This window comes from Pinus tabuliformis, chromosome 6 (genome assembly GCF_031772625.1).
Source record: "Pinus tabuliformis cultivar Carrire ecotype Pingquan chromosome 6, CPIR1, whole genome shotgun sequence".
Taxonomy (NCBI): Eukaryota; Viridiplantae; Streptophyta; class Pinopsida; order Pinales; family Pinaceae; genus Pinus; species Pinus tabuliformis.
This window is the reverse complement of record NC_142292.1, coordinates 1146869769-1146891835: the sequence shown is the minus strand read 5'-3', so window position 1 is coordinate 1146891835 and position 22067 is coordinate 1146869769. Positions and strand designations below refer to the sequence as shown.

The 22067-nt window shown below is 37.2% G+C and overlaps 1 pseudogene; it reads right to left on the bottom strand.

Moving 5' to 3' along the window:
• Window positions 1-22067, bottom strand: part of LOC149262901 (trafficking protein particle complex II-specific subunit 130 homolog) — a 75528-nt pseudogene that overhangs the window by 14889 nt on the left and 38572 nt on the right.

Below are 22067 nucleotides of genomic sequence, written 5' to 3'. Positions count from 1 at the left end.
TCCACTGATATCCCCTCCTCAGAAATAACATGTCCCAATTAGTGAATCTGAGACTAAAAGAAGTTTCACTTTCTAATCTTGGCATACAACTGATGCTCTCTCAATAATATCAACACCACTACCAGGTGCTTTGCATGCTCTTCCTCATTCATTAAGTATATCAATATATCATCAATAAACACTATCAAAAACTTGTCCAGGCAAGGATGCAACACATTTTTCATTAGACACATGAAAGTGGCTAGAGCATTGGTAAGACCAAAAGGAACCACCACTAACTCATAATGTCCATAATTTGTATGGAATGAAGTATTGTAGATGTCTTCTTCTTTGATGTGCACTTGATGATACCCTGATCTCAAATCAATCTTTGAAAATATTGTTTCTCTCCACAATTGATCAAACAAGTCATCAATCCGCAACAATCAATCCCTATTCTTGATAGTCAAGTTCCTATAATCAATGCACAATATAAGAGTACCATCCTTCTTCTTTACAAACAATATAGGTGCTCTCCAAGGTGACACACTTGGCCTTATGTATCCATTATCAAGAATTTCCTTAAGTTGCAACTTTAATTCCACAACCTCTCAAGTGCTCATCCTGTAAAGTGCCTTAGATGTTGGTGCTTATCCTGACATCAACTAAATATAAAAGTCCACTTCTCTATAAGGAGGAAACTATGGAATCTCTAGAGAAAATGCATCCTAAAACTACTACAAAATAGGATACCTCTTTAGGACCTCATCATCCTCAACATCCTTCCCTTTGTCACTATAAATGTGAATTGCAAACAATACACATCCTTTCCTGTAAATGTGCTTTGCCTGCATAGTTGTAACCATTCTCACTGATGTAGGCTCCTTATTTCCCTGCAAAATTTTCCTTTCTCCATCATCATCCAAGAACTCAATAGCCTTATCATAGCATTCCACTTTAGTCTTGTGAATGAACAACCAATCCATGCCCAAAATCATACTATATGAAACCAAAGTAAGCACATTTAGACGTGTTGATGTAGGCATACCATTCAGCTCAAATACGCAAAATCTCACCCAATGATGAAATCTTCTCCTAGTCCATGTAGCCAAATGCACCAACTATGATTTTGCAAGCACTTCTTTATTGAAGCAACATTTATCCACCATGTCAGGACTGATATAACTAAAAATAGATCCAAGGTAAATCAAAATGGAAAGAACTTGATCACAAAGGGTACCTTCCATCTCGATAATGGATGCATGATGATCATCATGTCTATTATCCACTACTGCATAAATCCGAGGAATACTCTTCCCAACATCCCCAACTATTTGCGCCTCTTGAAAACTATAAATCTAAGGCCTGCCACCCTAATGCGATGGCCACTCACTCTTTTGATGATCTCCACCACAAGTCCAACACCTCAAAGGCTTCCAACCATCACCCTTATTTTACTCCTTAGGCTGAAATCCATGTCCTTTTTCAGCTATATTAAACCTCTTATAAGGTGTTACATTCTCCTTGTCACCTGCATCTTGAGGTCTTCCTTACTTCTTAGCCCACTTTCCTTTAGTATTCTCATTAGCTTTCCAATACCTCTTAGGCCTAGACTTGCACTTTGACTACTCATAACAATGCTTCAACTTCCAATGACTGGGGCTCATCATACTCAATCTAATCTTTAAATTCTAAAGGAAATCCACTGATGAATCTTTGGACCTTTTTCTTCTCATCCTTGAGGTAGGGCATACACCTCAACAACTCTAGAAACATGGTTATATACTCTTCATCTATCATAGAACCCATCTTCAACTTATAGAACTCCTTGGAATTTCTATCATAATACCTCTCACACAAGTACTTCTTCATGAAGAGTCTTTTAAACTCATGCCAACTCAACTCCTCTATCCTAATGCCTCTGACACATTTCATATCTTCCCACCATATATCTTCTTTTCCCTTGATACTAGAGATCGCTATCTTAGATTTCATATTCTATGAATAATCATTCAATCCAAAGAACTTGTTCATCCCAAGTAGCCATGCTTCTAAATATTTTGGTTTCTTGACATCCCCATCAACAATAGGAGGCTTGGATTTCTTGAAATCTCCTACAAAATATTAGTTCTCACTCCTCCTATAAGGATGTTCATGGTAATGACAATGATGTATTTTAGGTGTATCCAAATATCTTCCACCTCTAAGTGTATCATCCCTATCCAAACTGTATCCTAATCGAGTACTATTATCATATGCCCCATAGTCTTTTCCTCCTATCTATGACTAATCCTTAGGTTTCCCTACTTCTAAAAATATATAAGGCTCTAAAGGATGACTTTGTTAACCTCTACTTGCTTTTCTCAAGCTCTAGCAAGCCTTTCCTGTGCCTCAATCAACCTGATATTATCTAACTTACTTTTTTTCCTTCAAAATTCTCAATGTATCTACTATATTAGGAGAGTACTCTCCTCCTTGTTGCTCAACTGACCTATCCCATCCCATTGAATTCACCTCAGGCCTATATGGGGATCCATGTGAATTGTAGTCCACCATTTTTCTCTTCACCTCTGATATTTTATCTCCTACAAACATATCATGTTAGATAAACTAAATATAGACATAATAAAAAGCATACATCATTGAAGTTCAGGGGAGGCTATCACATCTACAAAAATTAGACTAGATTAGCACGATATAATCTTCACAAGCATATAAACTCATACATAAATAAGGTTATGATATCCATAATTGTAACTAGTTAACATGCATACATGATAAAATCATAAACCACTGACATGCATGCATAACAATCATCTCTACCCTGAGGTCCAGTGTTGCAATCTTGCTTTAATACCACCCTATAATGCCTCCTCTCACATGTACCCACTTCTACAAGCTCTCCAGGGTAAACATGAGTTGAGTGTCACTATGATATGACCTTACCTCCAAGTTCCAATTATGAAAGTGGGGCCAACTAACAAAAAAATTACAAGCATCCCTTAGGGACTACAGACCACTCAGGAGCTTGCAAACCACCCTCGTGATCAATCCCTGAGTTAGAACTCTTTTTCACAAGAGAAAATGACCAAACACACCCATAAAATTGCATGCATGTAGGTGGGAGGCTGTAATGACATACATAAGCCTGGTTTCCAGTGGTTATGACCCAAATTCCTCAGTTCAGTGCATGTGATTGCTAGATCTATGCCACTTTTTTGCCTAGCTTCCAAACCACTACCCATAACTGCCTGTAACTTTCCACAATCATGTCAATAAGGATAAAAATTCTAAACAAACAAATCTTGAGCCATATCTGTTGAGTCCCAAACTTGCATCTTCCCTATACACCCTTTTAGCCTTTTTTCCATTTACCTGGACCTCCTAAGCTGTCAAATCATTTCATATTAGTTTAAAAAGAGCATATAAAATGGTTTCCTAACTATGTCTTGTGACTGTTGTTTGATCTAGATTTTTGCTCAGTCAGGTGCAGAATCTTGTCACTTTCCGCAGCCAGCTCAACTTTCTGCAGCCTTTTTGTTGAAGTCTATGTTACAGGTGTCTACAGGAAAATCCGGCCACATGGGCAAGTTGCAAATGATGTGGACATGGACCATGTCCTCTTGGTTCAGCTGAATCCCTCACAGAAGGCCGTGGTCAAAGACAGTCAAGTGGTGGTCAACCTAAGAGTTTTACGGTGGCAGAACTTTGTTTTTCACCACGTGAAGACTTGCGTGGAAAATTCCTAAATCTCAGGAGATGTGTTAACACCTGTGGACTACTCCATGAACCGAATCTAACAGCCACCCTCCTTGGATTCAATTTTCACGCCTACCATAATGCTAGATTTCAGGATGTGGTTATTCACGTGTCTTTTTTATCAACGCAGATTTTAGAAAGTAGTTGTGTCATCCTCTGTTATAAATAAAGCATTCTCATACGCATATTAGCTAGCTTTTTGAATGTAATTTTGACTGTTTACGAGCCCACTGTGCCGTGACTTTATCCTTATGTTATGACTGCATTTTAATACATGAGAAGACACTGTTTATAAGCTCAATTCGTGGTTGATTGCTGATTGGCCGAGGTTGTGCAGAGGGCCCCTGTACACACCAAGGTTTTGTAATTGTTGTATAGTTTCATGCTTTATTCCTTTACATTCCTGATGCCATAATTGTTTGCTTGTATATATTACACTGCTTATGGTATTCATGTTGATTGCTGTCCATAGTTTTTTTATGCTTTCTAATGCTGTTAACTGATCAGTGTCTTTATTTCAGGTTCTAATAGGCAGCCCGAGCATTTTCACATAGCTTTTTAATGACTAATGACATGGAATTATCTTGTCCTTCTGCTGATTTATTTTCTTAGTTCTAATTCTAGCACTGTTTATTTCTTTCAGTTTTGTTCATTTACTTTTCTGCAAGATAGATATTAGATTACTCATGTCATTTTTAGTTACCTACTATAGCCAGAACGAGTCAAATGGTGAGGGATTGAAGTATGAATGCGTAGTTTGATATTAGTTTATTTTTCTGCAAGTTAGTTATTGAATTGCTCATGTCATTTTCAGTTACCTCCTATAGCCAGAGCGAGTCAAACGGTGAGGGATTGAAGTATGAATGCGTAGTTTGATCTTAGTTTCATTTTATGCAAATTAGATATCAGATAGCTCAATTTGTTTATGATTATCTCCTATAGCCAGAGCGAGTTGAATGGTGAGGGGTCAGAATATGAGTTGATGTAATATAATTAGTTTACTTTTGTTGCAGTTTTTGAATTTCTTTGAGTTCAGTTTCTTTTTATACAGCAGCAAGGATACGAGGTTTCATAGTCACTAGCTCACTCTTTCGTTTAATTAGAATATAGGTACATCTTTATTTTCTCTTAGGAATTGATTTCATCATTGCAAGTTTTAAAACCTTTTTGAAAACTTTGAAGTTTGGAAATCATTTTAAAAATCACCATTGCCTTGAACACTTATATCCATACTTGACTTTTAGAATTGTCATCTCACATTAGGGAATCAGCAAAAGATAAACCCATAAACAAACCAAAAATCAAAAATGACAAAGAAGTAAAAAATCGGTTATCTTGCATATATAGTGCACCTCACTTCAGCAGTTTACGACTCTCGGATTGATAATTAATATAGAAATTTAGGACACACTAAATTGACCAAACATTTTCGCGTCGTTGCCGGGGAAGTGAAACTAGGTAGCCAATTTCTTTAAAAACCAAGAAAATTTCAAGGAAGGTAAAAATTGATAACTTCTCAAAATATGCTCTCCTCTTGCACCTAGTGTGACCTGGAGGATCAGAAAAGAGAGTTATTGGTTCAATAATTTCTTGAGTATGCTCTCTTCTTGCACCTAGAGTGATTTGGAAGATCAGAAAGAGAATTATTAGCCCGACTTGAAGAAAAAAAAAATGGCATGCATAGAGCAAGAGATTCTAGGGGAAGGTTTATAGCTAGGGCCAAGAGTTCGATTTTTACAGCTCCATCTACTTCAAGGTATAGACAAGATACACCTCCATCATCTCCAACTCACACTCCTAACCTTAGGATTCCTGGAATTCAAGGGGCGGCAGCTGAATCAGGAGACTCTCCCACACTATCCACGGAATCTGAGTTAGGAAAAGACCCTTTCTTTACTTCTACAGGAAAACACATTATAATCGAGGAAGTAGAATCACCTGAAGAAGAAGAGGGAGAAATTCCTCCTCGTTCACCATTAGTAGAAAAACCAGAGGACTCTGAAATCTCTAAAGAAACTATCATGACAGAGGAAGTAGTAAACGGATTTGGAGGAGGTAGAGGTAGAGGTAGAGGAGGAGGAAACAATGGAGGAGGTAGAGGTAACAATGGGGGAAATAGGGATGGAGATAACTCATTTGGATTTCCTATAGTTGATGAGGAATCTCGAACAACAATGAAAAACATCTCACCATCTGTCCTCCCAAACTTTTATGGGTTGCGAAGTGAGGATCCTGAAACATTTCTATTTGAGTTTGAAGTCGTGTGCCGAACTTATGATTATATGGAATACTCCCAAAAACTCAAATTGTTTCCTTCAACATTGAAGGGAGCTGCTCTAAAATGGTTCATGGGATTAGTCACTCAATCTATTAGGACTTGGAATGATATGAAACAAACATTTTTGGATAGATACCTGGACTATTGTATGCCCACCAATCATAAGGATGAGGTATTCAAAATGGTGCAAAAAGAAGATGAAAACTTGGAGGATTTACTTGAAAGATTTCAATACAACCTGAAAAGAGCAAAAATGAATAACCTAGATGAGGAAACCTTGAAAGATCTTCTATTAAAAGCCATTAGATATGAATGGATAGATATTTTGAACATGATGGGAAAAGGAGATATATCTCAACTTCCACTTCATGATATAGCAGAGCTATGTGTCCATCTCTCAAGGGGAAAATCTAAAACTGGAAAAGGGCCTAGATATCCTTCTCTCATTAGAGAAAACAAATCTACAACTGGATCAGTAAGTAGGGCTAAGATTGGAAACATGCTTGATGAGTTCAAAACTGGTATTTTAGGGAGCCTTACTGAGCAACTAGACACCCTTAAGATACAAAACAAGCAGAAAGCAGAAGCTGAAGCTTTGGCCATCTTTTGTCCAAAATGTAGGAAGAAACATGCTCTAAGGGAATGCCCCTTGGATGCAAAAGTTGTAGAAACATGTATGATTTGTTCAGAAATCCATGAGACCAAGGATTGTCCTTCAATTCCTGGGCTCAAAGCTCTCTTTCAAGAAGACACAAATTCAATTGAGTCTCTCTATTTTGTTTCAAGGAGACCTTGGCAGGGGCAACAAAATCAAGGGTTTAACAACCCCACGAACTTTCAACCCCCACCAAATTGGAATCCTTGGCAACAACCTTGGTCCCAACCTCAAAATCCATTTCAATCATGGGTACAAGGTATGCAAAATCCTTATGGGAGATTTGCTCAATTTTATCAATATCATTTTCAAAATCAACAAACTCAAAACTTCCAAATCAAAATCCAAAACTTTCATTGCCATTTCCACAACAACAACAACCTTCTCAAAGAAATCCAAATTCCCAACTCTTGCTTCCATTCCAACAAAAGACAAATCAACTACCTTCCCAGCCATTGCCAAATCCCAATAATAAAAACCCTCAAAATGCTTACATGGTAGAAGGACAACAATTTCCTACCTATATGATTGTTCCTCTCAATGATGTACAACTCAGATCTGGTAGAGTTTTAGAAAAGCCTTCTATAGATGCTCAAAAGCAAAGCATTTCTGAGGAAGATTCTCTTGAAGCCAATAAAGGTTCTGAAGCATCTCTTCAAAACCCAAGCACTCAAAAAGAAAAAGAAAAAGAGTCAACCCCCACAATTCCTATAGTTGAGCAACCTGCATCTTCATCCACACCTCCTTTTCCTGAAAGATTACAAATTGACAAAGGAGTGGAAAAACAAATCTTGTTGCCTAACTATGATTTTCTAGATGAATTAAAGAATGTCTGTATCAAGATTCCCTTGATACAAGCCATTAGAGAGATTCCTATTCTGGCAAAAACAATAAAGGAGTTGAGTCTCAAAAGACCAGGAAGGAAACCAGAGATACAAGAAGAATCCACCTGGTAGGAAAAATTGTAGATATCATGATGGGAAAAATTACCATGCAGAAGTATGTAGATCCCGGTAGTCCAATTGTCAAAACACATATCAATGGGGTAGAAATTTCAAATACCTTGATTGATTTAGGGGCTACTATCAACATTATGAGTAGACAGACTATGGAACAGCTAAAACTTCCTAATCTTCTTTTTACACCTACTGTACTGCAACTTGCAGATCGATCAATTATCAAACCAGATGGTGTATTAGAAGACATTTCGGTCTCCTTAGATTCTTGGGAATATCCAATAGATTTCATGATTTCAACTCCCAAGAGTAATCTAGGAGGGCACCCACTCATCTTAGGAAGACCTTGGCTAGCCACAGCTGATGCTTTTATTAGTTGTAGATCTAGGGATATGTATATTTCTGATGGTAATTCGACAAAGAAATTCAATATGTATCCTCCAGCAAAAGCAATTACAAAAGTAGAAGATAATGAATGGGTCGATGATGAGGACACTATACAACCTATCTTTACCATTTTTGAAATCAGTGAAGATAGTCAAATTCTGGACACATTAGAAAACTTTGAAACATCTTCAGAATATGACCACACACAATTTCGGTTAGATTCTGACATTGAGTATCTATCATCTAGACAAATGTCTCTTTACTCTATGGAAGAGTTTGGTAGTTCCGCCATTGAGATCTTTCCAGGTAAAACATTGAATATCAACAAAAACTTGGAAATAACAACAGGGAGAGCTAACCAAAATCTTGCAAAAACATTCTACTACATTTGCATGGGAGTATACTGATATGAAAGGTATTGACCCTAAGACTTGCATTTATCACATCTACATCGAGGAAAGCAGTAGACCAATCAGACAACCTCAGAGAAGGATGAATCCAAACCTTAGGGAGATAGTGAAAGAAGAGCTCCAAAAACTACTCAATGTAAACTTCACTTATCCAATTTCAGATAGCCGATGGGTTTCTCCTTTGGTTATAGTACCTAAAAAGAAGGGTAAATGGAGGGTATGTATTGATTACAGGGAATTGAATAAAGCAACTTTGAAGGATCACTTTCCTTTACCCTTTATCGATCAGGTATTAGATACTCTAGCAGGCAAAAAGTACTTTTCATTTTTGGATGGTTTTAGTGGCTATAATCAAATTCAGGTAGCACTTGAAGATCAAGATAAGACCACATTTACCTATCCATGGGGAACTTTTGCTTACTGAGTGCTTCCTTTTGGATTATGTAATGCACCCGCAACATTTCAAAGGGCAGTGTTAGGAATCTTTTCTGATCTAATCAATGATTGTGTAGAGGTCTATATGGATGATTTTACAGTTTATGGTGATTCATTTGAAGAGGCATTAGAGAATTTCAAAAAAGTCCTTATAAGATGTAAAGAAACAAACCTTTTATTGAGTCATGAAAAATGCTTTATGATGTTTACTGAAGGTACTGTTTTGGTACATCACATTTTAGGGGATGGGATTAAAGTTGATAGATCAAAAGTTGAAGTCATCTCCAAGTTGCCTATTCAAAATTGTCAAAAAGATGTTAGAAGTTTTCTGGGATTTACTAGGTACTATAGAAGATTTATATAAGACTTCACCAAAGTAGCATCTCCACTCTTCAAATTGCTTACAAAAGACTGTGAATTCAAATGGGATCCTGATTGTCAATCAGCGTTTGAAACTTTGAAAACAATAATATCTAAAGCACCCATCTTGAGAGGGCCAAATTGGAAACTTCCTTTCCATATTTCTACAGATGCTTCAGATATAGCTCTAGGAGTTGTGTTGGGTCAAAAGGATTTAGTTCCTTATGCCATTTACTATACCAGTAAAAATTTGACTCCCACTGAGTTGAACTATATTGTGACTGAAAAAGAGTTCTTAGTTGTTGTTCATGCAATCAATAAATTTAGACATTATATAACAGGCTATGAAACTTTTGTCCATACTGATCATTCTGCGACTAGATATCTAATGAACAAACCTGTTACTAATGGCATAGTTACAATATGGCTCTTACTGTTACAGGGATTCAATATTATTGTGTTGGATAGACTAGGGAAGCAAAATATAGTAGCTGATTTCTTGTCTAGGATCCAAAATACTAAAGAAGATTCTCCTATAGAGGATAAGTTTCCAGATGAATATTTATTTGCAGTAACTACTAAGGCTCCTTGGTATGCAGATATTGCTAACTATTTGGTTACAGGGAAAATACCTCCACATCTATTTCCTAGTGAAAGAAGAAGAATTATTCAGAAGAGTTCAAAATATTCATGGATTTCTAACGAATTGTTTAAAACAGGGCCAGATTGTGTGATCAGAAGATGTGTTAGGAAAGATGAAATGCCTGACATCCTCAAAGCATGTCATGATGAACCATGTGGTGGACACTTTGCTGACAAAAGGACGGCATATAAAATCCTCTCTTTAGGATATCATTGGTCTTCCCTATTCAAAGATACAAAAGAATATGTCAAAAGGTGTGACAGCTGCCAAAGAGTAGGGAAACCGACTCTTTCAAATGAAATGCCATTACAACCACAGGTACTCATCGAACCCTTTGAAAAATGGGCTTTAGATTTCATTTGACCCATTAATCCACCATCTAAACAAAAGAAGTATATATTGGTATGCACTGATTATGTCACTAAATGGGTAGAAGCCAAAGCATTACTTTCTACTACTGAAAATTCGGTTGTTAGTTTTCTTTATGAGGATATTTTTACTCGCTTTGGTGTCCCAAGAGAAATTGTGACAGATCAGGGAAGTCAATTTACATCCAATATGATGGAGAAGCTGATGGAAGAATACAAAATCAAGCATAGAAAATCTACTCCTTACCATCCGCAAGCAAATGGCCAAGTGGAGTCTATAAACAAAGTTATTGAAAGCATCATCACCAAAATTGTTAATCTACACAGAAGAGATTGGGCAAAAAGGCTTCCTGAAGCCTTATGGGCCTACAGAACTACATGGAGGAATGCAATAGGACATTCTCCATATGAACTTGTTTATGGGAAAGAAGTCCTGCTCCCCATTGAGTTTCGAGTCAAAACTTTCAAGATGGCATTTCAATTGGGGATGGATCTATCAGAAGCCCAAAAGCACAGAATGGAGCAGTTGAATGAGCTGGATGAGATCATATAAGAAGCAATCCTAAGAACTGATCTTGTTCAACATCAAAGAGCTAAGTGGCATGACAGATACATCAAAGAGAAAATGTTTCAAGAGGGAGATTGGGCATTACTATTTGATTCCAAGTTTAAAGACTTCAAAGGTAAATTTCAGACCCATTGGCTTGGGCCATATGAGATTGACAAAGTCGTTAGCAATGGAGCGGTAAGAATCAAGACCATTGATGAATTTCAAACTCCTCTTATTGTGAATGGCCACAGATTAAAGATTTATCATAAGCCACTCTCAAAAGAGGAATTTGTCAAAATGTTTCAAGAGAATTCTGCAATAAGGCTGGTGAAGAAGAATCCTTCTTCTCCACTAGCCTAGCCTTTGTTCCTTTCTGTTAAAAAAAAAAAATGTAGAAGCCTGAAAACCAATCACTGATTGGCAGTCTTATACAGAAAATGTAGAGTGAAAATCAGGAATATGTAACACTATATTTTGCAAAAAAAAATCTCTCTTTCTTTCCCATTTTCACTTCACTTCATTTCCATCCCGCTCCATTTCATTTTCATTTCACTCCACTCCATTTCATCCATTTCATCAATAAAAGTCTCTTTCATGACCATTTCCATTCAGTTAGTTATTATCTAACTATCTTTATTCAGCCAAGTGGTTATTGTGTCAGTTTTCGCAACTGGAATCAGTTTCCGCAGCCAGAATCAGTTTCCGCAGCCACCACTCTATTTTTCAAATTAACAGTCAAGATGTTAGTTCAATAATCATTAAAATGCAGGTATGACTGAGCATATGTTATGAAGACATGGAGCATCTAAAGACATCAATAAGGAGCAATTGATTAAGGGCTAATGGACAAAAAATGGCAAAGATTCCAAGGTATGAGTAAAAATTTCTTTCAAATAGCAATCAAAGGCACAATTTTGCATATTTATTAATCCTTAAAGCTCCACTATATGCAATGATTACCACGATAGCTCCAGTACCATTCCACGACATTCCTCCATGGCCCATGCATTTATTCCCTAAACGGTCTCATGATTAATTTTCGGGTTTAACTCGTAGTTGACTGCACTTTCACACTCCACTTGTAATCATGATATGTGACCCATTTAATTACGGCTCCTCTCCACCGCACTTTTCGTAGCCATTTCATAAACGTGTAACATCTCCTACGCAGCCGTTCAGTTCAAAAATTTCGACTTCACTTCACTACCCTGCCATTTTGTTAAAGCCACGGCTACATTACCACCTCATTCACATACGTCTCCACTCCATTTCGTGAACTCACCTCGGCTGCCTATCCTCTGTTTCCACTTACAGTTCCTGAACACTCCCGCTACCTGTTCTCCATCTTCCATTTTCAGCCACTGTTTTCTTCTCCATAAACCCTGCAACCTAGCCGTCTTACCTCTACTAAACCCTCACACGCAGTTGAATTTCAAACAGAGGAAAGGATGGGATGGTTATTGAGGGCAGAACCAGAAGGGCCTAAGTTCTTAGAAGGATACCCTCAAGTAAAAGACTTGCTGAAGAAGGCAAAATGGCTACGTTTCATTCAAAAATTTAAGGGCCACAATAAGGAGATAACAAAAGATTTTGCAAGGTCTTTCAACGGCCAGGTGGTGGAAATTGGAGACCTTAAGTTCACGGTCACTGAAGCATCCATAGCAGCTGCTACAGACCTGCCCCAGGAAGGTGAACGTTGGTTTAAAAACAAAATTTTGGACGAGCAGGCATGGAGAGTCATATTACGTAACCCAGGTATGGACATTACTGTATTCACAAAAGGAATTCATGTTCATGCATTAAAAGAAGAGTGGGCCAGCTTACTGTTAATCATTCAAAAGTTCATTACTTGTGAAGGCCGTTTTGGAGCAATGTACATGTATCATACTCAGTTATTGATGAACTTCTTAGAGAACCAAACCCTTAATCTGCCCTATTTCTTATTGCTGAGCTTGAAAAAGATGTGCACAACAGTCCAAAAGAACATAGAAGACATAGAACCTCATTTATATCATCATGGGCTTGTGAGGATTCTAATTGAAGACCAATTGAAGAAAAACAAAGATACCTGGGAACGGTTTTTAGTAAGAAACTACTTTCAAGAGCCATCTGAGGCACCTGAAAGCAGTACACCAAAAACACCAAGGAGTAGGAGAAAGAAAAAAATGCAATAATTCAAGACTCTCCTATTAGCAAAACTAAAGAAGTTGGTCAAAAAGAGAAGGAGGAAAGAATTAAGGCTAGAAAACAGAGGAAATTGAAAGGAAAAAGGAGCATATAATATTTCTACCAATCACCAGAACCATCTGTAGAGGAAGACTACCAAGTGTTGTCTGAGAAACTAGTGCATCTTTGAAAACAAGCTGCTACAGCCAAGAAGAAAGAAAAAGGAAAAGAGAGCATGGAAGAAGAGAGTACTAGCCCATAGTATTTAAGAAGAAGCAGTAGGCTTAGAGGAAAGTGGAGGAAAACACAAGTAAAAGGACCCCACTTCATTGACTTGGGTGGGGAAACACCCGAGAAACCTCCAGCTGGCCGTAGCCCACCTCATCCTCAGCCAAATATTGAAACCAGTCCTCCAGATGTTGATGTAAGTCCTTCTCGGCTAGAATTAGAAATTTGTCCTCCTCCTCAACATGACTTTGAGTTCAACCCAAGGAAAACACCCAAAATATATCCAAATTAGCAAGAGGTGTATGATTATCTCGAATCCTTAGAGAAGACAGCTGCAGGCCCGAGCACGTCATTCACTCTGCCTCACATAACACAAGAAGCACAAGTCCAATCATTGAAACAAGAAGTGTTTGAATTGGAGGTTTTAAACAGGCACATTAAACAAGAAAATGAAGCATTAAAGGAGCAAAGCAAAGTGGAAAAAATCATTCATGATAATACTATGTTACATCTGGGACTGTGGCAGAAAAAGAACAAGAAATTAAAGAAAAAGTGCTGGAAGTTGAGTAGGGAATTAATCAATCTCAAATTCAGATGTTTGATAAGGAAGCCTAGAATGGTGGTAGCACCAAGAAAGAAGAGAAGAGGACTAGATGTACTAGCAGAGGCTTCAGAACACATGGACTAAAGGGGGAGGACCAAAATTTTGGTTGCATGAGGACATGCAACACCTTCATAGTGGGGGTATGTTGAGTCCCAAACTTGCATCTTCCCTATACACCTTTTTAGCCTATTTTCCATTTACCTGGACCTCCTAAGCTACCAAATCATTGCATATTAGTTTAAAAAGAGCATATAAAATGGTTTCCTAGATATGTCTTGTGACTTCTGTTTGATCTAGATTTTTGCTCAGTCAGCTGCGGAATCTTGTCACTTTCTGCAGCCAGCTCAACTTTCTGCAGCCTTTTTGTTGAATTCTATGTTACAGGTGTCTACAGGGGAATCCAGCCACATGGGCAAGTTGCAAATGATGTGGACATGGACCGTGTCCTCTTGGTTTAGCCGAATCCCTCACAGAAGGTCATGGTCAAAGACAGTCAAGTGGTGGTCAACCTAAGAGTTTCAGAGTGGCAGAACTCTGTTTTTCACCACGTGAAGACTTGCGTGTCAAATTCCTAAATCTCAGGAGATGTGTTAACACCTGTGGAATGCTCCATGAACCGAATCTAACAGCCACTCTCCTTGGATTTAATTTTCACGGCTACCATAATGCTAGATTTCTCGATGTGGTTATTCACATGTCTTTTTATCAGCACAGATTTTAGGAAAGTAGTTGTGTCATCCTCTGTTATAAATAAAGCGTTCTCATACACATATTAGCTAGCTTTTTGAATGTAATTTTGACTGTTTACGAGGCCATTGTTCCATGACTTTATCCTTATGTTATGACTGCATTTTAATACATGAGAAGACACTGTTTATAAGCTCAATTCGTGGTTGATTGCTGATTGGCTGAGGTTGTGCAGAGGGCCCCTGTACACACCAAGGTTTTGTAATTGCTATATAGTTTCATGCTTGATTCCTTTACGTTCCTCATGCCATAATTGTTTGCTTGTATATATTACACTGCTTATGGTATTCATGTTGATTGTTGTCCATAGTTTTTTTATGCTTTCTAATGCTCTTAACTGATCAGTGTCTTTATTTCAGGTTCTAATAGGCAGCCCGAGCATTTGCACATAGATTTTTAATGACTAATGACATGGAATTATTTTGTCCTTCTACTGATTTATTTTCTTAGTTCTAATTCCATCATTGTTTATTTCTTTCAGTTTTGTTCATTTACTTTTTTACAAGATAGATATTAGATTACTCATGTCATTTTCAGTTACCTCCTATAGCCAGAGCGAGTCAAATGGTGAGGGATTGAAGTATGAATGCGTAGTTTGATATTAGTTTATTTTTCTCCAAGTTAGTTATTGGATTGCTCATGTCATTTTCAGTTACCTCCTATAGCCAGAGCGAGTCAAATGGTGAGGGATTGAAGTATGAATGCGTAGTTTGATCTTAGTTTCATTTTATGCAAATTAGATATCAGATTGCTCAATTTGTTTGTGATTACCTCCTATAGCTAGAGCGATTTGAATGGTGAGGGGTCAGAATATGAGTTGATGTAATATGTTTTAGTTTACTTTTCTTGCATTTTTTGAATTTCTTTCAGTTCAGTTTCTTTTTATACAGTAGCAAGGATACTGGGTTTCATAGTCACTAGCTCACTATTTGGTTTAATTAGAATATAGGTACATCTTTATTTTTTCTTAGGAATTGATTTCATCATTGCAAGTTTTAAAACCTTTTTGAAAACTTTGAAGTTTGGAAATCATTTTAAAAGTCACCATTGCCTTGAACACTTATATCCATACTTGACTTTTAGAATTGCCATCTCACATTAGGGAATCAACAGAAGATAAACCCAAAAAAAAACAAAAATCAAAAACGACAAAGAAGTAAGAAATCGGTTATCTTACATATATAGTGCACCTCACTTCAGCAGTTTACGACTCCTGGATTGACAATTAATATAGAAATTTAGGACACACTAAATTGACCAAACATTTTGGCGCCGTTGCCGAGGAAGTGGAACTAGGTAGCCAATTTCTTAAAAAAAAAAAAAAATTCAAGGAAGGTAAAAATTGATAACTTCTCAAAGTATGCTCCCCTCTTGCACCTAGTGTGACCTGGAGGATCAGAAAAGAGAGTTATTGTTCAATAATTTCTTGAGTATTCTCTCTTCTTGTACCTAGAGTGATCCGGAAGATGAAAAAGAGAATTATTAGCCCGACTTGAAGAAAAATAAAAAAAAAATGACATGCCTAGAGCAAGAGATTGTAGGGGAAGGTTTATAGCTAGGGCCAAGAGTTCGATTTTTACAACTCCATCTACTTCAAGGTATAGACAAGATACACCTCCATCATCTCCAACTCACACTCCTAACCTTAGGATTCCTGGAATTCAAGGGGCAGTAGCTGAATTAGGAGACTCTCCCACACTATCCACCGAATCTGAGTTAGGAAAAGACCCTTTCTTTACTTCTACAGGAAAACACATTGTAATCGAGGAAGTAGAATCACCTGAAGAAGAAGAGGGAGAAATTCCTCCTCATTCGCCATTAATAGAAGAACCAGAGGACTCTGAAATCTCTGAAGAAACTATCATGACAGAGGAATTAGTAAACGGATTTGGAGGAGGTAGAGGTAGAGGTAGAGGAGGAGGAAACAATGGAGGAGGTAGAAGTAACAACGGGGGAAATAGGGATGGAGATAACTCATTTGGATTTCCTATAGTTGATGAGGAATCTCGAACAACAATGAAAAACATCTCACCATCTGTCGTCCCAGAGTTTTATTGGTTGCGAAGTGAGGATCCTGAAACATTTCTATTTGAGTTTGAAGTCGTGTGCCGAACTTATGATTATATGGAAGACTCTCAAAAACTCAAATTGTTTCCTTCAACATTGAAGGGAGCTACTCTAAAATGGTTCATGGGATTAGTCACTCAATCTATTAGGACTTGGAATGATATGAAACAAACATTTTTGGATAGATACCTGGACTATTGTATGCCCACCAATCATAAGGATGAGGTATTCAAAATGGTGCAAAAAGAAGATGAAAACTTGGAGGATTTACTTGAAAGATTTCAATACAACCTGAAAAGAGAAAAAATGAATAACCTAGATGAGGAAACCTTGAAATCTCTTCTATTAAAAGCCATTAGAGATGAATGGATAGATATTTTGAACGTGATGCTAAAGGAGATATATCTCAACTTCCACTTCATGATATAGCAGAGCTATGTATCCATCTCTCAAGGGGAAAATCTAAAACTAGAAAAGGGCCTAGAGATCCTTCTCTCATTAGAGCAAACAAATCTGCAACTGGATCAGTAAGTAGGGCTGAGATTGGCAACGTGCTTGATGAGTTCAAAACTAATATTTTAGGGAGCCTTAGTGAGCAACTAGACACCCTTATGATACAAAACAAGCAGAAAGCAGAAGTTGAAGCTTTGGCCATCTTTTGTCTAAAATGTAGGAAGAAAAATGCTCTAAGGGAATGCCCCTTGGATGTAAAAGTTGTAGAAACATGTATGATTTGTTCAGAAAGCCATCAAACCAAGGATTGTACTTCAATTCCTGGGCTCAAAGCTGTCTTTCAAGAAGACCCAAATTCAATTGATTATGTCTGTTTTGTTTCAAGGAGACCTTGGCAGGGGCAACAAAATCAAGGGTTTAACAACCCCACGAACTTGCAGCCCCCACCAAATTGGAATCCTTGGCAACAACCTTGGTCCCAACCTCAAAATCCATTTCAATCATTGGTACAAGGTATGCAAAATCCTTATGGGAGATTTGCTCAATTTTATCAATATCCTCCATCTTTTCAAAATCAACAAACTCAACAACTGCCAAATCAAAATCCACAACTTTCATTGCCATTTCCACAACAACAACAACATTCTCAACAAAATCCAAATTCCCAACTCTTGCTTTCATTCCAACAAAAGACAAATCAACTACCTTCCCAGCCATTGCCAAAAGCCAATAATAAAAACCCTCAAAATTCTTACATGGTAGAAGGACAACAATTTCCTACCTATATGATTGTTCCTCTCAATGATGTACAACTCAGATCTGGTAGAGTTTTAGAAAAGCCTTCTATAGATGCTCAAAAGCAAAACATTTCTGAGGAAGATTCTCTTGAAGCCAATAAAGGTTCTGAAGCATCTCTTCAAAACCCAAACACTCAAAAAGAAAAAGAAAAAGAGTCAACCCCCACAACTCCTATAGTTGAGCAACCTGCATCTTCATCCACACCTCCTTTTCCTGAAAGATTACAAATTGACAAAGGAGTGGAAAAACAAATCTTGTTGCCTGACTATGACTTTCTAGATGAATTAAAGAATGTCTATATCAAGATTCCCTTGCTACAAGCCATTAGAGAGATTCCTATTCTAGCAAAAACAATAAAGGAGTTGAGTCTCAAAAGACCAGGAAGGAAACCAAGAGATACAAGAAGAATCCACCTGGTAGGAAAAATTGCAAATATCCTGATGGGAGAAATTACCATGCAGAAGTATGTAGATCCCGGTAGTCCAATTGTCAAAACACATATCAATGGGGTAGAAATTCCAAATACCTTGATTGATTTAGGGGCTGCTATCAACATTATGAGTAGACAGACTATGGAACAGCTAAAACTTCCTAATCTTCTTTTTACACCTACTGTACTGCAACTTGCAGATCGATCAATTATCAAACCAGATGGTGTATTAGAAGACATTTTGGTCTCCTTAGATTATTGGGAATATCTAGTAGATTTCATGATTTTAACTCCCAAGAGTAATCTAGGAGGGCACCCACTCATCTTAGGAAGACCTTGGCTAGCCACAGCTGATGCTTTTATTAGTTGTAGATATGGGGATATGTATATTTTTATGGTAATTCGACAAAGAAATTCAATCTGTATCCTCCAGCAAAAGCAATTACAGAAGTAGGAGATAATGAATGGGTCGATGATGAGGACACTATACAACATGTCTTCACCATTTCTGAAATCAGTGAAGATAGTCAAATTCTGAAACGGGAAACTTTGAAACATCTTCAGAATATGACCACACACAATTTCAGTTAGATTCTGACATTGAGTATCTATCATCTAGACAAATGTCTCTTTACTCTATGGAAGAGTTTGGTAGTTCCGCCATTGAGATATTTCCAGGTAAAACATTGAATATCAACAAAAACTTGGAAAAATCACAACAGGGAGAGCTAACCAAAATCTTGCAAAAGCATTCTACTGCATTTGCATGGGAGTATACTGATATGAAAGGTATTGACCCTAAGACTTGCATTCATCACATCTACATCGAGGAAAACAGTAGACCAATCAGACAACCTCAGAGAAGGATGAATCCAAACCTTAGGGAGATAGTGAAAGAAGAGCTCCAAAAACTACTCAATGTAAACTTCATTTATCCAATTTCAGATAGCCGATGGGTTTCTCTTTTTTTTTATAGTACCTAAAAAGAATGGTAAATAGAGGGTATGCATTGATTACAGGGAATTGAATAAAGCAACTTTGAAGGATCACTTTCCTTTACCCTTTATCGATCAGGTATTAGATACTCTAGCAGGCAAAAAGTACTTTTCATTTTTGGATGGTTTTAGTGGCTATAATCAAATTCAGGTTGCACCTGAAGATCAAGATAAGACCACATTTACCTGTCCATGGGGAACTTTTTCTTACCAAGTGCTTCCTTTTGGATTATGTAATGCACCCGCAACATTTCAAAGGGCAATACTAGGAATCTTTTCTGATCTAATCCATGATTGTGTATAGGTCTATATGGATGATTTTACAGTTTATGGTGATTCATTTGAAGAGGCATTAGAGAATTTGGAAAAAGTCCTTATAAGATGTAAAGAAACAAACCTTTCATTGAGTCATGAAAAATGCTTGGTCAATTTAGTGTGTCCTGAATTGCTATATTAATTGTCAATCTGGGAGTCATAAACTGCTGAAGTGAGGTGCACTATATATGCAAGATAACTGATTTCTTACTTCTTTGTCGTTTTTTATTTTTTGTTTGTTTTTGGGTTTATCTTTTGTTGATTCCCTAACGGGAGATGGAAATTCTAAAAGTCAAGTATGGATATAAGTGTTCAAGGAAATGGTGACTTTTAAAATGATTTCCAAACTTCAAAGTTTTCAAAAAGGTTTTAAAAATTGCAATGATGAAATCAATTCCTAAGAAAAAATAAAGATGTACCTATATTCTAATTAAACTAAACAGTGAGCTAGTGACTATGAAACCCAGTATCCTTTCTGCTGTATAAAAAGAAACTGAACTCAAAGAAATTCAAAAACTGCAAGCAAAGTAAACTAAATCATATTACATCAACTCATATTCTAACCCCTCACCATTCGACTCACTCTGGCTATAGGAGGTAATCATAAACAAATTGAGCAGATATCTAATTTTCATAAAATGAAACTAAGATCAAACTACGCATTCATACTTCAATCCCTCACCATTTGACTTGCTCTGGCTATAGGAGGTAATTGAAAATGACATGAGCAATTCAATAACTAACTTGCGGAAAAATAAACTAATATCAAACTACGCATTCATACTTCAATCCCTCACCATTTGACTCGCTCTGGCTATAGGAGGTAACTGAAAATGACATGAGTAATCTAATATCTATCTTGCAGAAAAGTAAATGAACAAAATTAAAAGAAATAAACAGTGCTGGAATTAGAACTAAGAAAATAAATCAGCAGAAGGATAAGATAATTCCATGTCATTAGTCATTAAAAATCTATGCGCAAATGCCTGGGCTGCCTATTAGAATCTGAAATAAAGACACTGATCAATTAAGAGCATTAGAAAGCATTAAAAAACTATGGACAACAATCAACATGAATACCATAAGCAGTGTAAAATATACAAGCAAACAATTATGGCATCAGGAACATAAAGGAATAAAGCATGAAACTATACAGCAATTACAAAACCTTGGTGTGTACAGGGGCCCTCTGCACAACCTCAGTCAATCAGCAATCAACCACAAATTGAGCCTATAAACAATGTCTTCTCATGTATTAAAATGCAGTCATAACATAAGGATAAAGTCACGGCACAGTGGGCTCGTAAATAGTCAAAATTACATTCAAAAAGCTAGCTAATATGCGTATGAGAATGCTTTATTTATAGCAGAGGATGACACAACTACTTTCCTAAAATCTGCACTGATAAAAAGACATGTGAATAACCACGTCCAGAAATCTAGCATTATGGTAAATGTGAAAATTAAATCCAAGAAGGGTGGCTGTTAGATTCAGTTCATGGAGCAGTCCACATGTGTTAACACGTCTCCTGAGATTTATGAATTTGCCACGCAAGTCTTCACGTGGTGAAAAACAGAGTTCTGCCACTGTAAAACTCTTAGGTTGACCACCTTGACTGTCTTTGACCACGGCCTTCTGTGAGGGATTCGGCTGAAGCAAGAGGACACGGTCCATGTGCACATCATTTGCAACTTTCCCATGTGGTCGGATTTGCCTATAGACACCTGTAACATAGACTTCAACAAAAAGGTTGCGGAAAGTGACAAGATTCCGCAACTGACTGAGCAAAAATCTAGATCAAACAACAGTCACAAGACATAGTTAGAAAACCATTTTATATGCTCTTTTTAAACTAATATGCATAGTTAGAAAAAAGGCTAAAAAGGTGTATAGGGAAGATGCAAGTTTGGGACTCAACATACCCCCACAGTGTCGTGACTTTATCCTTATGGTATGACTGCATTTTAATACATGAGAAGACATTGTTTATAATCTCAATTCATGGTTGATTGCTGATTGGCCGAGGTTGTGCAGAGGGCCCCTGTACACACCAAGGATTTGTAATTGTTGTATAGTTTCATGCTTTATTCCTTCACGTTCCTGATGCCATAATTGTTTCCTTGTATATATTACACTGCTTATGGTATTCATGTTGATTGTTGTCCATAGTTTTTTTTTTTATGCTTTCTAATGCTGTTAACTGATCAGTGTCTTTATTTCAGGTTCTAATAGGCAGCCCGGGCATTTTCACATAGCTTTTTAATGACTAATGGCATGGAATTATCTTGTCCCTCTACTGATTTATTTTCTTAGTTCTAATTCCAGCACTGTTTATTTCTTTCAGTTTTGTTCATTTACTTTTCTGCAAGATAGATATTAGATTACTCATGTCATTTTCAGTTACCTCCTATAGCCAGAGCGAGTCAAATGGCGAGGGATTGAAGTATGAATGCGTAGTTTGATATTAGTTTATTTTTCTGCAA